Below are 16,333 nucleotides of genomic sequence, written 5' to 3'. Positions count from 1 at the left end.
CTACTTTTCTCATACATTTTAAATGTGCTACTTTTAACTTTGAAATGATATTTAAGTGATTCCATTTGCATTAAATGTAGTTAAATTATAAATGTAACAAATATTAAAAATAAAGTTTTAAGTATTTGTTACAGTTATTATTATAGTTTATTTAATTAAGTCTAAGCATCTCAGATTATTATTGTTGTAGCATTATTATTGTTGTAATAACAAATTTATAAGCTCAATTAGACCAAAACCGATCCAATACAGAAGATGTGTTATTTATTAATTAAATCTAATTTTTTCTTATTTTTGGAAAAAGTAGAGAAGATAATAGAAGCACGTAAAGATGAGATATTAGAAAAAGGATAAATGAGATTTTATTTTAATTATGTAAAACGTAAGAGAAAACTTTATAATAAATACATAATATTACAATTTGTCACTTAAATATTGTTACGACTGGGAAGGTCATCTCGTTGGGAGGGTCCCAGATGCGCACAGACCCGATCGGACACCACGTAATCTAATCTAACCCAACCAACGGAAATACTCTAGGCATCGGCCGCTATAATTGGTGGTGCCCAATTGGGTCTGTGCGCATCTGGGACCCTCCCGTCTCGTTATCACACTCACGCTGTGACAATAACACGCGCACTCCCCAAATAAGAAGACAGACTTTTAAAAAGATAACTTTTATATAAGAACGTGACAATTCGTAAAAAAGATTAAGACGATGACGACGACAACAATTGTTGACAGGGAACGATTTTCTCCTGTTGCATACATTGATCGCCTCGCGCGAATCGATTTTAGTCGCTTCCTCAGGGCGAGCACACAACAATATGTTTAAGTAGTGGTAACGAGATTCTTTCTAGAGCGAGATTCTTTCTAGAACCCGAATGGGATTTTACATATTGGACATGCAAAGACTATCAATATAAAATTTGGGTATGCATCTTTAATCTCAAAGGTGAAATATATTGTAAAAAGATAAATCTCACAAATATGCTGCTACTTACGATAGTATATGTTACTTACAATACGATGACACAAACCCTGAGAAAGAAGAGGAGAAATTTTTTGTTGGTATACGAGAGATGGTGGAATGGCTTGGTTACAAATCGTTTGCGATTACACATTTGTGAGATTATTTCGAACAACTGTACATCTGGGCTGTACAGCTTATAAAGGAAGGCTTGGCCTATATTTGTCATCAATCCAGAGAAGAAATAAAAGGTTTTAATCCTCCGTCGAATCCTTGGTGCGATAGACCATTTGAAAAAAGCTTGGAATTATTTAATGTATTAACTCATACAGCACAGAGAAATTGCAGGAACATTGCAGAATGATTTCATTAAAACATTGTAATATTGCATTTTGATTGCGAAACATTGCTGCAACATTGCTGGAAGATTGCAGCAACATTAAGATGTCCGCTTTTTGAAATAGTGCATTGAAACATCCCATTTTTCCAAAATATTCACATAAATATTATTACATCGCATAATTCCAATAAACAAAGCAATATTTGTGTAAAATTTTAAAAAACATTTTTTGCAAAAAAAATCTTAGGAATATTTTTTCGGAAATTTCCAAGCGGTCATCCATCCAAGTCGCGACTCCGGTGAACGTTGCTTGACTTCCGTGATCGCTGTGAACCGATTTCTCATGATGACCTGTGAACACTTTATGCTGATATGTGTAACTGGTAGATCAGGTCAATATACGTTATCGAAAAAATGAAATATGGATAATTAAAGCACAATATTTATATAAACAAATATAAAATTATAGTTTTTTTACAAATTTTGTAAATGCAAAATAGCATCTGGAATAACTTTTCTGTTATTTGTTTAAATAAGATGTAATTAGAAAATATATATCAATATAATACAATAATTAAATTAAATATAAAAAAATTTTTATTAAAAAAATAATTAAAAAATATTGTTTGTTCATTGGTAGGTCGAGGTTTTTTTATATATGGACCTATTTCATGTATTGATGTAAATATTTATGTTTCTTAACAATACTATGATGCACACAGCACCACGGGACCGCATGCCTTTTTCTAGACGTCTTAGAGTCAACATTTGAAGGCTGTCTGCAGACGTCTATTCAAAGTCGATTTGCAGTCAACTTTGAAAGCCTGACTTGGATGAGTCGACTTACAGTCGATATATGGACGGTTGTACTCTTAGGGAATGTAGAGATTCAGCGGAAAATTTAGTAACGTCGCCCGACCTTAGTTTGCTAAATGCGGATGAATAATTATGGATGAGTTAAATTAATATATTATTATACGCAAATATTCTGCTTTGGCTTTTTATTGCCACTACTTTATTAAAAAATTATGATATTGCAATGTTTCCGGAATATTACTGGCATATGCCATGCGATGTTGCAGGCATATTGTTAAAATTTATGTTTCTGCAATGTCTCCGTAATATTGCATGGCAACGTTGCTGCAATGTTGCTGGAATTTTCTGTGCTGTATGGGAAGTGTACAACTTAGTTTGGTCCGTTTTCAAAAAATGGCTCTAGGTGTTATAAATGGTTGACGACGACAGCTGATTTTTGCTGTATCGTGAAGTGTCAATATTTGTCAACCAAAGTCTTTGAATTTTGAATGCTTGTGGAAGTGTATGGTGAATCTGCACCATCGGATAAAACTTGCAGAGAATGGTTTCGACAATTTAAAAGTGGTGACTTTAGTGTTGAAGACAAAGAGCGTTCGGGTCAACCGAAAAAGTTTGAAGATGAAGAATTAGAAACATTACTCGATTAAGATTTATGTCAAACGCAAGAAGAGCTCGCAAAAATAATGGAAGTTACTCAACAAGCTATTTTGAAACGACTCAAAGCCGCGGAATACATCCAAAAGCAAGGAAATTTGGTCCCATACGAATTGAAACCGAGAGATATTGGACGACGATTTTGCATGTCCAAAATGTTGCTTGAACAATACAAAAAGAAGTTTTTTCTGCATCGAATCATTACCGGGGACGAAAAATGGATTCACTACGACAACCCGAAACTCAAAAAATTGTATGTAAAGCTCGGCTAACCGGGAACATCAACGCCGAAGCTGAATATCTATGGTGCCAAGGTAATGCTATGTATTTGGTGGGATCAGAAGGGTGTAATCTACTATGAGGTGTTAAAACCTGATCAAACCATCACGGGAGACTTCTATATTGCAGGCAACAATTGATCCGTTTAAAGCGAGCTATAGCCGAAAAACGTCCGGAATATGCAACCAGACACGAATCCATAATTTTTCACCATGACAACGCTTGGCCTTATGTTGCTGTTCCGGTTAAAAACTATTTGGAAAATAACGGATGGGAAGTTCTGGCTTACCCGCCTTATAGCCTAGACCTTGTCCCTTCCGGTTACTATTTGTTTTGATCGATGCAGAACGCTTTGACTAAAATACGCTTTACTTCTGAACAAGGTATCAAAAATTGACTTGATTCATTCTTGGCTTTAAAAGATGAACGCTTCTTTCGCGATGGAATCTAAATTGCCAGAAAGATGGGAAAAAGTAGTGGCTAGCGATGGACAATACTTTGAATAAGGTATTAATTCATTTTATCGTTCAAATAAATGCGTTTTTTAAACAAAAAAACGGACCGAATTAAGTTGTGCACCCAATAATAAAAAAAATTTTGTTTAACCGTATTATTTTAAAGCATGCGTCTTTATATTTTATTATAATATTTATCTCTCTCTCTCTCCCCCCCCTTTTTTTTTTTTTTTTTTAGAATATGAAGCATGGTTTGTTAGAAGAAGAAAAAGCTACCTTGAACTTGAAAGTAATTTTGGAGGAAAGGAAGCAAGATCCTATCGCATAAATATTAAATACATTGTCCTTATTTGTGAATTCTGTATGATGAATTAATAAGAAGAAAATGATAATCTTTTTTTAAAGATTTGTTTTTTATTCATAAAAAAAGTAATTATCAAAAAATTCCAATGCATGTATAATTTAATGTAAAAAGTTATGCACAACTTAAAGGCATGATATAATAAAAAAAAAATGGGTAACGTATATTAAGAAAATGTATACTAATATTGATCATTTCAATTATAAATTAATAATTAAATAAAATGACATTTTTGTGTCAAGTTTTTTATTTAAAAAAAAACTATTTTTTTTAATTAAAAAAAAGTAAAATTTGAAATAGTAAAAATTGTAATGATAAAAATAATATTCACATTGTAAAGCATGCATTTTACTTCAGTAGAGAAACAGTATGACAGTAAAAATTATAGTAATGTTTTTTGACGTTACAATATTATTTCTTGAAAAATATATTTACACTTTTTCCGAATCTTCTTTTAATGCTACGGTGTGATTGAAAACATACTGAAATAAAAAATAAAGATTATTAAATGCAACGTATATTGATGTTTTTATTAGCCTTATTAGGCTTGGTATCGAAATCAACAAAGTTATGTGTTCAAATTGAAACTTATCGTACACCTTTGTCGTTTTAGCTAGACTAGAAGATAGGAACCATGTATGTAATATTTATGCGACAGGATCTTTCTTCTCTTTCTTCGAAGTCACCTTCATGCAAGGTAGCTTCTCCTTCTTCTTTATAAGCTCTACGGCCCAGTCGTACAGTTGCTGGAAATAATCCGACGAATGTGTAATTGCAAACGATCGCAAACGAAATTTGCAACCAAGTCATTCTACCATCACTCAGATACCAACAAAAAATTTCTCCTCTTCTTTCTCAGGGTCGTAACATATACTATCCTAAGCAGCAGCATATCTGTAAGATTTATCCTTTTTACGATATATTTCACCTTTGAGACTAAAGATGTATATCCAAATTTTATATTGATAGTCTTTGCATGTCCAATATGCAAAATTCTATTTGGTTCTGGAGGAAATCTTGTTACCACTATCTATACACATTTAAATGACAAATTGTAATTATGTATTTATTATAAAGTTTCTTTTTACGTTTTATTGAGTTGTCGAGATAGTTTGTGTCGATTTTCAAGCAAAATTTGAATTAAAAATTTCGGAAACAGTTTAGAAACAGTTAACTTGCCAATTTTTAACCTTGGTGCGATCTCTCGAATTGTGATTTGCCGATCGGAATCGATTATAGCTGTTATTTGATCAACATTTGTGTTAACCGGTCAAATAGAACGAGGAGCATCTTCAATTTATTTCTTTTGAACAAAATTTAGCAAACTACTTCTGGCACATGCATTTGCTTACAGCATCCTCTCTGTATACGGTACATATTTTTTTTCGAGTTTATGTCGCATTTTGCCTTTACGAAAATTAAAAAGCATAATGCACCGAAAAAACACGTTATTTTCTTCTATCTTTAAACTAATGCCAAGAAAAATGTCTTTATTTGAATGTGATAACTAATATCACTAAATGTGTGTCGAAATGTCACTTATCAAAATACGTACGCATCTGACACATTGCATTGAAATAACTTCCTCGAATTTGTCTTTAAACATCATCTATGAAAAAAACGGCACGAATTTTCCGGACAACTCAATACATAATTAAAATAAAATATTATTTACTTTTTTCCAATATCTCATCCTTGTGTGCTTTTATTAGCTTCTTTACTTTTTTTAAAAGTAAGAAAAAGTTAGCTTTAATTAATAAATAACACATATTTTGTATTGGATCGGCTTTGGTCTAATTGAGTTTGTAAATTTGTTATTACAACAATGATGATCTAAGATGTTTAGATGTAATTAAATAAACTATAATTATAACTATCACAAATTATATCACAATATTTAAAATTTTAATTATAAACTTAATTAGACCAATACCGATCAAATACCGAAAATGTGTAAATATTTAACACAAAATTTATTTCAAAACTATATTGAGAATACGTATCTCGTATATTTTCTGGCGCACAAATTGTCCTCACACCGCTGTCTTAACCAAGAAGAGGATTCAAGATTTTCGTTGGGAACTTTCTGACCACCCTCTATACAGTCTTGATCTTGCACCCAGCGACTACTTCCTCTTCTAGGAATGTAGTAAACTAATACTGCCAATAAAAATCTTTTCTCACGAGCTTTTTTTTATGACTAAACGGTCCATACTTTAAGAATATGCCTTGTATATAACCGTTTGACAGTTTGCGGCAACCTCACTAGTTGCAGTAATTCTCATCTTGCGTTATAGTTGCACATTCTAAAATTCATCGAAAAAAATTGTTACAACCTTTTAGCTCATGACAGTATCCATACAAAGATATTTTTATGGTTTCGAATTGCCCCGTGTTCCGAATATCCCTGGTCTCTCCTATATATTGTTTGCCGCTCACTTTCGCGCTCACGCAATTCTCACTTGGCATTTCCGCACATGCATAAGGAAAGAACTTTCTTTTGTAAAAGGAAAAAGAAACTTTATAACTGATAATTAGGGCGCGAATGTTCGTGCACGAACCCGTGTCGCGTGCGCAGAACCGCGGCGTGCGAGTGATACAAGTGCTCGCTGAGCTAGCATTTTATTATTTTTTCTGTGAGTACATCGTAAACGTTTTTATCAATTTCAATTGACATTGAAGTCAATTTTTTGTGCAATAATTTTGACATTTTGGAGAAATGTATTTTTACGCGATTTTGAATTAATACTAAAAAAATTATTAATTATTACTATATTTAATAATAATTAATAATTGAAAATAATAATTAATATCGATATGTTTTAAGTTGATTATTAAGGCTGGATATCTATTATAATTTTTTTATAATCTTTTTTTAGTGTACAGAACACTTTTTCGTGCTTTATGTTTATTTTATGTTTACATGAAGTAGACCACATTATACAAGATATATCGAATTTAGATAAATTGGCAAGCATTGGGTTTTCTTGTGAAATGCAGCGAGCACTCGATTTACTCGCACGCAGCGGTTCTTCGCGCGCAACACGTGATCGTGCACGAACATCCGCGCTCTACTTATAATATAAGCGAGCACCAAACACAGATGACATGTCAAATTTAAATAGAGAACAACAGCGTTGTGCGCGAACGATTCTCTTCTGTCCGGTATTGATCTTTTCTTGCAGCTGAGTTTTGATTTTTCTTCAGCCAATTGTTTTAAGCTTGACCGATAACAACACGGGTGCAACACTATATATACAAGGTATCAGAATTAGCAAAGGTTCTTTTATGAGCAAATTCTTCGGAATATTTCAAGTCGAAAATCCTAATACGAAAATATCAAGTCTATAATACTTTTCTAATTATAAATTATTAAGGTCGCCCAATTGTAGCGCCTAGAATTTGCGTTCAGGGATGGCACATAGCACCGTAGTGAACTGTCAAATAAAGCATGTTGACGTACTTTATTAGTTTACTACTGTGCTACGTGCTATGCCTGAGCGCGCGAATTCTAGGCGCCACAATGGATAATTTTAATAATTTATAATTTGAAAAGTATTACAGTCTCGACATTTTTGTATTAAGATTTTCGATTTTTCGAAGAATTTGCTCATAAGAGAACCTTTGATAATTCTGGGACACCTTGTATACAGTACTAGACAAATGTAATCAGACATGAACGTTTTTTGTTTTCTATGTTGTCATATTGTTGGTGCGAAAGCACTACTGTGTTGTTTATTTATTATTAGTCGAACGCTAACTTGTATAAAGATTACAAGGAGATATCTCCGTTTAACCATATTTGAAGTAATAGTCCGGGAGGTAATGACACAAATTTGCGACCAATTTCTACAAAGCTGATTTTTATTTATACAGTTGTTTTTGTGTTATAAATGAATAAAATGACCGTCAGACCACGCACCAGCGGGACGGAGGATTTCTGTAGTGTCTCAACAATGTAAAAAAAGAAGTCTAAAAAGTTAACTAGATAGATGTTAAAGTTGGATCGATAAAGCTGAAAATTCTTGTACTTACTATTGACTACATGAAATATTGAAACCATCAGCTGCGGCAACTGCGGAACGTCGTGCATTAGTCACTCATACTAATATGTGAAAAAATAGAGTAATTATGAGTATACGAGGTGTGTTCAAAAAGTATCGCGAATTTTGAATTTTCGCAGGTTACGTATATTCGAATTTCGATCTTTTTGTGGCGTTATGTTGGTACTCATGTCTCTCACTTATGCCGACAAGCTCGGCCATTTTGAATGTTCACTTAATTGTTGACAGCTGCTTTGCTTGCACGTGTTTTGGATCGTCTTCGATTTTTACCTATTCAAAAAAATGGATCAAAGAACCTGTATCAAATTTTGTGTGAAAAACGAAATTAAGTGCGCGGATGCATTCCGAATGTTGACTGTGGCATACGGAGAAGCTACCTTGGACCGAAGCAACGTTTATCGGTGGTACAAAATGTTCTCAGAAGGCCGAGAAGATGTGAACGACGAAGAGCGTGCCGGACGCCCGAGCACTTCAACAACAGACGAAAAAATTAATGAAGTGGAGAAAATGGTATTGGCCAATCGTCGAATCACTGTTAGAGAAGTTGCTGAGGACCTAAACATATCGATTGGCTCGTGCCATTCGATTTTTATCAATGATTTGGGCATGAGACGGGTCGCCGCGAAATTCGTACCAAAATTGCTCAATTGCGACCAAAAACAGCATCGCATGAACATTGCTAATGAGATGTTGGACTCTGTCCGCGACGACCCAAATTTGCTCCAGAGGGTCATAACTGGTGACGAATCGTGGGTTTATGGTTATGACGTGGAAACCAAAGCTCAATCATCTCAATGGAAGCTGCCGCACGAACCAAGACCGAAAAAAGCGCGCCAAGTTCGGTCGAATGTGAAAGTTTTGCTGACAGTTTTCTTCGATTGTAGGGGCGTGGTGCATCATGAGTTCTTGCCACAGGATAGAACGGTCAATAAGGAATATTACCTGCAAGTTATGCGCAATTTGCGCGAAGCAATCCGCCAGAAACGCCCGGATTTGTGGAAGAACAAAAATTGGCTTTTGCACCACGATAACGCCCCTGCTCACACATCGTTGCTTGTGCGCGACTTTTTGGCCAAAAACAATACACTAATGATGCCGCAGCTACCGTATTCCCCAGATCTGGCCCCCTGTGACTTTTTCTTGTTCCCTAAAGAGGCCCATGAAAGGACGACGTTACGCTACGCTTGACGAGATAAAGACGGCATCGAAGGAGGAGCTGAACAAGATAAAAAAAAATGATTTTTTGAAGTGCTTCGAAGATTGGAAAAACCGTTGGCACAAGTGTATAATATCTCATGGGGATTACTTTGAAGGGGACAAAATAGATATTCATGAATAAATAAATAATTTTTGAAAAAACACAAAATTCGCGATACTTTTTGAACACACCTCGTATAGGACTCGGCTCCAATCATGTTGACTTTAATATATGTTATACAAGCAAGAATACTGAATAACTTTTTCTTATAAATTAATTGGCGTTCTCGTACAGTTTTTGAGATAAATTTAGAGAAAGAAAAAACAATTTTTTCTTAATTATTTTAGAAAATATTTATTTTACAAAAAAAAGGCCAAACAAACAATAAAGCGCTCATGATAAGCTTTACAAAAAAGATTATATATATATTTTACCTAACTTCAATACTTTAGTCGTCATAATAGAAAAACTGTTTTAAGACACTGTGGGAGCGTCCCCCCCCCCCACCCTGATACGTGGTCTGACGGTTATTTTATTTATTTGTAACATGAAAACAACTGTATAAATGAAAATCAGTTTTATCGATAAATTTGTGTCATTATCTCCTGAACTATAAGTTTTATTTGTATTTTATAAAATAAAAGTATTTGTATGTTTCATTTATATACTACATGGGCTGAAAAGTCCCGGGATTTTTAATGAAAACAAACGTTTTTTGGACAAAGTTATATTTATTCCTCAACATAGTTGCCTTCGAGTGCGATATACTTGGTATAGCGATTTTTCAACCTTTTGATGTCCTTTCTGTAATACGAAACGTCCAAGCCTTCGAAATACGCCTTGGTTCCGCCTTCCTCATTTGATGTGAATCTCTTTCCCTGGAGCCACCGCTTAAGGTTTAGGAACAGATAATAGTCGCTGGGAGCCAAGTCTGGAGAATATGACGGGTGAGCAACCAATTCGAATCGTAATTGGTCCAATTTGGCCATCGCTTTCAAGGATGTGTGTGTGACGGTGCGTTATCGTAATAGTACAGAACTTTTTTTTCGCCATATGGGGCCGTTTTTTCTTTATTCCATCGTTTACTTTGTCCAATAACGCTGCTTCCCCCAGGTCATCGATGAAGATTATGCCATGCGCATCCCAAAAAACGGAGGCCAAAACCTTCCCGGCCGAGCGTTGGTCTTTTGGTCGCTTTAGGCGGCTTTCGTGGCTTTTCAGTTACTCTGCAGACTGCCTATTAGACTCAGGCGTATGGTAATGAATCCACGTTTCATCCATCGCCATAAAACGTCGAAAAAAGCCTTGATTATGCTGCAACAACGCCAAACCGGCCGTTGAATCATCAACGCGCTGCTGTTTTTGGTTGACGGTCAGCAAACGCGGCACCCATCGCGCAGATAGCTTTTTTATATCCAAAACATTGTGCAAAATGTATCCCACCCGTTCTTTTGAGATGCCAACGGCTTCAGCTAACTCGCGCAACTTTACTTTACGATCACTCAAAACGATTTGATGCACTTGCTTTACGATTTCCGGATTCGTAGCTATTTTTGGTCTTCCAGAGCGAAGTGCGTTTTCGGTGCTTGTACGACCCGTTGTAAATTTACTAAACTATCGATAAATGTTGTTCTCAAAGGAGCAGATGTGGGATAACATATTTTAAACCATTTGATTGATTGTTCAGGATTTTTTTCCATCAAAAAACAATGTTTGATCAATATGCGATATTCCTATTTTTCCATCTTTTTACGAAGGCGAAGGTAACGACTCTTAAACGACTGTAGCTTGTAAACGAATGAGCGAAATGTCATGAAACTTCACACATAAACTAGTGACGGATGAACCTCTCAAAATAAATCATTTCATTTTTTAGTGGCACCACCTACTGGAAAAATCCCGGGACTTTTCAGCCCATGTAATAAATTACTAATACGTATATTAGTAATTTATTTTTTAATAATTAAGTATTTGTTAAATCTTTTTTTTATGCTTTTATTTTACTTTTACAAAGATGATGCGAAGACAAACTTTGTCTTTGCATCATCTTTGTAAACAGATAAATGAAAAGATTATAGAAGTTTTAAACAACTGCGATTCTTATTTGAAGTTTTACGATGTTTTGACATTTCAAAGCAAACTGTATATAGTAATAAAAAGCGTTTTCAAGAACGCTTAGATAATATGTCCAATATGTATTTAATTGGATATTACAACATGTTAATGATCTGTAAAATAAAAATCCGTTAGCATGTAATTTAAAATCAATTTATTTAAAATTATTTGTATTTTTAGAAATGGGGTGGCCCTGAAAAGGGCCGTTTGGTCTCTTCAGTATGGTCTTCTCCTTGATCTATCGTCTTGGTAGGTTTTTGATACCCAAGAAAGTCTATAAAAAGATCTAGAAGGCTTAATTTTTTCTGTACAGGTTGCGACTTTTTTTTAGTAACCGGAGATGTTGTTTGAGTTCTCCTGGAGAAGTTGGTTTGAATAGCCTTGTCTTCCTTTCTTGTTGGTGATTGAGGAGTTTGGTTGATTGGTTTCTCAGGAACAAGAAGAGTAAGTTGTCTCCCTCTATTTTCGGGTCACCGAAAATGTAGCGGATCAGAAAGTTTTCTCCTGTCGTTGGGTATTCACGAACTTCCGGAATGTCTATTGGGATTAGTTTCCAATTCGTCATTTGTAGGACTCGAGAATGCCGATGTGTCAAAAAACTCGTCCTTATATACTATTTTTGGCATCTTTCTAATCAGGAAAATTCTCGCCATCTGTATCTTGATTTGTAACTAATTTTCTTCTTTTGTTTAGCTGTACGGAATTATCTTTTTTTTCTTTTCTTAAAGTTGTCTTTTTTAAATGTTTTATTTTTCAATGTTTTACGTTTAATGTTGTATTTTCTTTGTGAGATCAGGATGATCGTCACATTATTCCCTTGTAATAAAGTTGTAATAAAGCCCTTGTAATAAGGTTGTAATAAAGCCATTTTAGTTGATTTTGAAACGGACAACTGGACGAGAAATTTGTCCTGTTTTTGTCTTGATTTCTATTTGTGGGGTTTCTTTTGATTTGGATGGAACATTGTCTTCTTTTAAAAGGTATGCTGGTTTTAATCTGTCTGTTGAAATATTTATTTTCATTTATCTTGATTTTGAATGTTATTGAGCTTCTACTTAGTACTTTGAATGGACCATCATAGACCTGTTGCAATGTTCCAAGAATTGGCCCATGATGAACGAAGACTTGTGGAGTTGTCTATCCTTGCATATTCTTGAAAATAAATGTTGGTTTTTTTGCATGTCTCTTGTTTTTAGGACGAAGTCTTTTAATTATTTGTCTAATTTTATGAAAAATTTAATAGATTAAAATTGTAAATGTTTGACTGAGAAGAGAAAATAAACAAAAGTAATCTCCGCCGTAGAAGTAAAAATAAATTACATATTGTATCCACATTAAAAGCACAAATAAGTAAATAAATCATATAAATGTAGATAAATTACATAAGCTGAGTCAAATGATAAAATTAAATAAACAACATACAATATGAATAAATTAATCGAATCATACATAAAATCAAATAACTATAAACATATTACATATTCTTGCTGCAAGTTTACAATTTTTTAAATAATGAGTAATACGCATAGTGCAGGCATTCAGAATCCGATTGTGAATTCAGGCCATTCTTTTGCATCTGAATGTGAAGCATTTCGAATTTCTTCTACTACCTGTTTGTTTAAAAAATGTGTGATCAAGACAAGTAGCTCAGCCAGTAACAATAATGAAATCGATGTCGATTTAATGTCAAAATCATCAAATCGGCTTCGATTCTATTACACGGGTCTGCGACTAAAAGCTGTTTGATTATTTTCATCTAATTTCCATGTATTTTAGTGTGCTGAAAACGAAAAAAATATTGAAAAAAATCCTGTACGTCAGAATTTGATCAAAATTCTCTTCAAATTTAGTAAATTTTTCTCAATTTTTGATATTTTTTTTTATCTTAGGGTTTTTAACCAAATTTAAAGTCAAAATTACTACACTCATCAACAAAAAAATAGGGAACATTTTCTAGACACCAAAAATTAAACTATTTTCAAATGACTGTAGTTTGGCGAAAAATCATTGCAAATAAAAAATTAAAAAATGCATTTTGAAGCTTGAAGTTTCAACTTTAACGAATCGACAGATTTTCAAAGTTTTTTTAACTTCCTTGTCTTATGCAGTAAAAAAGCAAACTTTGTTTTGTTCCTTAAAATTTAGTATTTTTGACACTTTGCAGCTTGACAAAGAAATTTTTTTCAAAAAATTCAAACAAAGCTTCATAAACAATATTTTGCCTACAAAATGTTTTTTTTTTTTTTTAATTTTTCTGCGATTTTTTTTTTTTTTTTTTTGACTAAGTTACACAATTTTGAAACTAAATCTGCATTTTTTACAAATGATATTCGTACTCCGTGAAAAATCATCGTAGACAAAAAATGTAAAAAACATTTTAAAGCTTGAAGTTTCAGCTTTACCGTGCTATTAATAATTTTCAAACATTTTCTCAATTTTTTAGTGCTATACTCCAAAAAAAAATATACTGTTTTTTCCTTAAAATTACGTATTTTTGACAGTCTGTAGCTCAATAAAAAAATTTTTTTCTTGAAAAATACAATGCAAGTGCCATAAAGTATGATATTTCTCTACAAAATGTTTTTTTTTATTTTTCTACGAATTTTTTTTTGACCGAGTTAAAGTGCAAAAATCGGCAACCTCCACGTGGTGTACATTGGGTAATGCTATTGTCGGCGGTAAACGTCAGTTTTCAGAAAATTGTACTGTAAAAGATGTGTTTCTTTAAAGTCTTGTTACTCGGTTAAAAAAAATCGTAGGAATATTTTAAAAAAAGCATTTTGTAGAAAAAATGTCATACTTTATGGCACTTGCATTGCATTTTTCGAGAAAAAATTTTTTTATTGAGTTACAATTAAATATGTAATGCGTAATACGTGTCAAAAATACGTAATTTTAAGGAAAAAACAGTGTATCTTTTTTTAAAGGATAGTACTGAAAAATTGAGAACATTTTTGAAAACTGTTGATAGCACGTTAAAACTGAAAGCTTCGAAAAACTTCGAGTTTTAAAATGCTTTTTTCATTTTTTGTTTACGATAATTTTTTACGGAGTACAAATATCATTTGTAAAAAATGCAGGTTTAGCTTCAAAATTGCGTAACTTGGTCAAAAATAGAATCGTAGAAAAATTTTAAAAAAAGCATTCTGTAAGCAAAACGTTGTAGTTTATGAAGTTTTGTTTAAATTGTTCGAAAAAAATTCCTTTGTCGAGCTTGCAAAGTGTCAAAAATTCGAAATTTTAAGAAACAAAACAAGGTGTGTTTTTTAATACATAAGACAAGAAAGTTAAAAGAACTTTAAAAATTTGTCGATTTAGCGTTAAAGTTGAAACTTCAAGCTTCAAAATGTTTTTTTTTTTTTATTTTTTATCTGCGATGATTTTTTGTCGAGCTACAGCTATTTAAAAATAACTTAATTTTTGTTGTCTGAAAAGTGATCTCTATTTTTTGTTAAAGAATGTATTAATTAATTCACATCAGTGCATTCAAAATATACAATGCCAAAAAATGTAACTTTCAAAGAAAAAAACTTTCAGAGTGAGCTAATGAAACCAGCATCAACATGTTGCAAGCTGAACGCGTGGGTTCTGACATGCCCGGGCTTGATTCAAGTTTTTTCTTAGTTCTCGAGTGAGTCCCAGTTGCGCACAAAATAAATCGGACACTGCAAGTTTAAACACTTCCGATTTTGATAAAATTAGACTCATTCAATGCGTTTTTGCACGAAACGAACGAATCTGGTAGAAAAAAGTGTCGAACTACCCTGTGAAATATCAAGCACTAAAGTTGACGATTATTGAGGTTAGGATACTTGTCACACCGACGTAATTCATGTAATGTAGCGACTTGAGAAAGTAAATGCTTGGAAGGGGGAGGGTCTTAGCCCCCCCCCCCCCCCCCACAAATTCCTAACCCAACCCAATCTGAATTTAATTGTATAAGTCAAAAATTTGCGATATATTTAACTCGCTGTGTCCGATTCAGTCTGTGCACAACTTGGACTTCCTCTAATTAAGTTATGTGAGAAATTATTTGATAAAAAACATTATAGTTAAATAAAATATATTTATATTAACATTCTATTATTTTTATAGTAATCTTAACTCAGAAAACAATAATGAAATAATAGTGACTACTTATTTTTGGAAACATTAATTTCAACTGCTATTGAAGTACTTTCCATAGAAATGGAAAGATTGTATTTGTTCTAAACTACAATTTTCTTCATACCATTGGCTATCGGTATTAGGCAATATGGAGTTCTATTCGAAATAGTAAAATTGAAGAATGTATTTGTCTATCATGTAGTTATCTGAGTGTTAGAAAACTTAATTTTAATTTTACTATTTCGAAGTTGATGACTTACTTTTGATCTTTATTGTACTTTGAGATCGCTCGATTATACCCAGATGGTTAAACAAAGTTCAAGATGCCGCCATGTTAAATTAAGCTGTTAAGTTATAGCAATAGATTTTGACAAACTAAGGACAAGGTGCTTCCTCATTCTGTGTGAGATTGCTCTTACGTGAATTCTAAATGTGATGGTAATAAATTGATAGCGTCTTCATGACATCAAGATGCTATTATTTCGTTGCGTACCGTTTCTTTATTATCAACATAACGCATTATTAATTCTTAAAGTTTACGTTTGAAATTTCATAAATTGATGATGTTAATTTGTCCTTATGTTGTTAATCCAATTTGCACATAAGGTTGCGACTCAATAAATTGACGGCAACTACATAAAAACTCATATAGTTTATTAATTTACCTAACGTGCTAAAAAAAAACAGGTTTGGCTATCTGAGTATTTTAAGGTTTTTTTTAAATCTAATGTTGATTCACTTACAATACAACTAATATCAATTTTTGTAATCCTTTCCTTCTCTTCTTATTTATTGTTTATTTTTGTATTTTTTGTTATTTCTATAATTTGACATAAAATTTTTTTGTTACAAATAAAATTTTATTTTTAATATGGTAACAAATACAAACTTAAAACATTTTTGTCAATTGTAAAATGTCACGTATATACCTTGTACGTTTTGCTTTATGCAACATATTTGCATGTATCACGTAT

General features: G+C 33.0%; 1 protein-coding gene across 5 annotated transcripts in view; it reads left to right on the top strand.

The window, feature by feature from the left end:
• Positions 1-16,333, top strand: part of LOC105202478 (activated Cdc42 kinase-like) — a 289,383-nt gene that overhangs the window by 204,752 nt on the left and 68,298 nt on the right. The window lies entirely within an intron of this gene.

This window comes from Solenopsis invicta, chromosome 2, assembly GCF_016802725.1.
Source record: "Solenopsis invicta isolate M01_SB chromosome 2, UNIL_Sinv_3.0, whole genome shotgun sequence".
Taxonomy (NCBI): Eukaryota; Metazoa; Arthropoda; class Insecta; order Hymenoptera; family Formicidae; genus Solenopsis; species Solenopsis invicta.
Note: the sequence above shows the minus strand (reverse complement) of the source record. Positions and strands in the feature narration are given on the sequence as shown.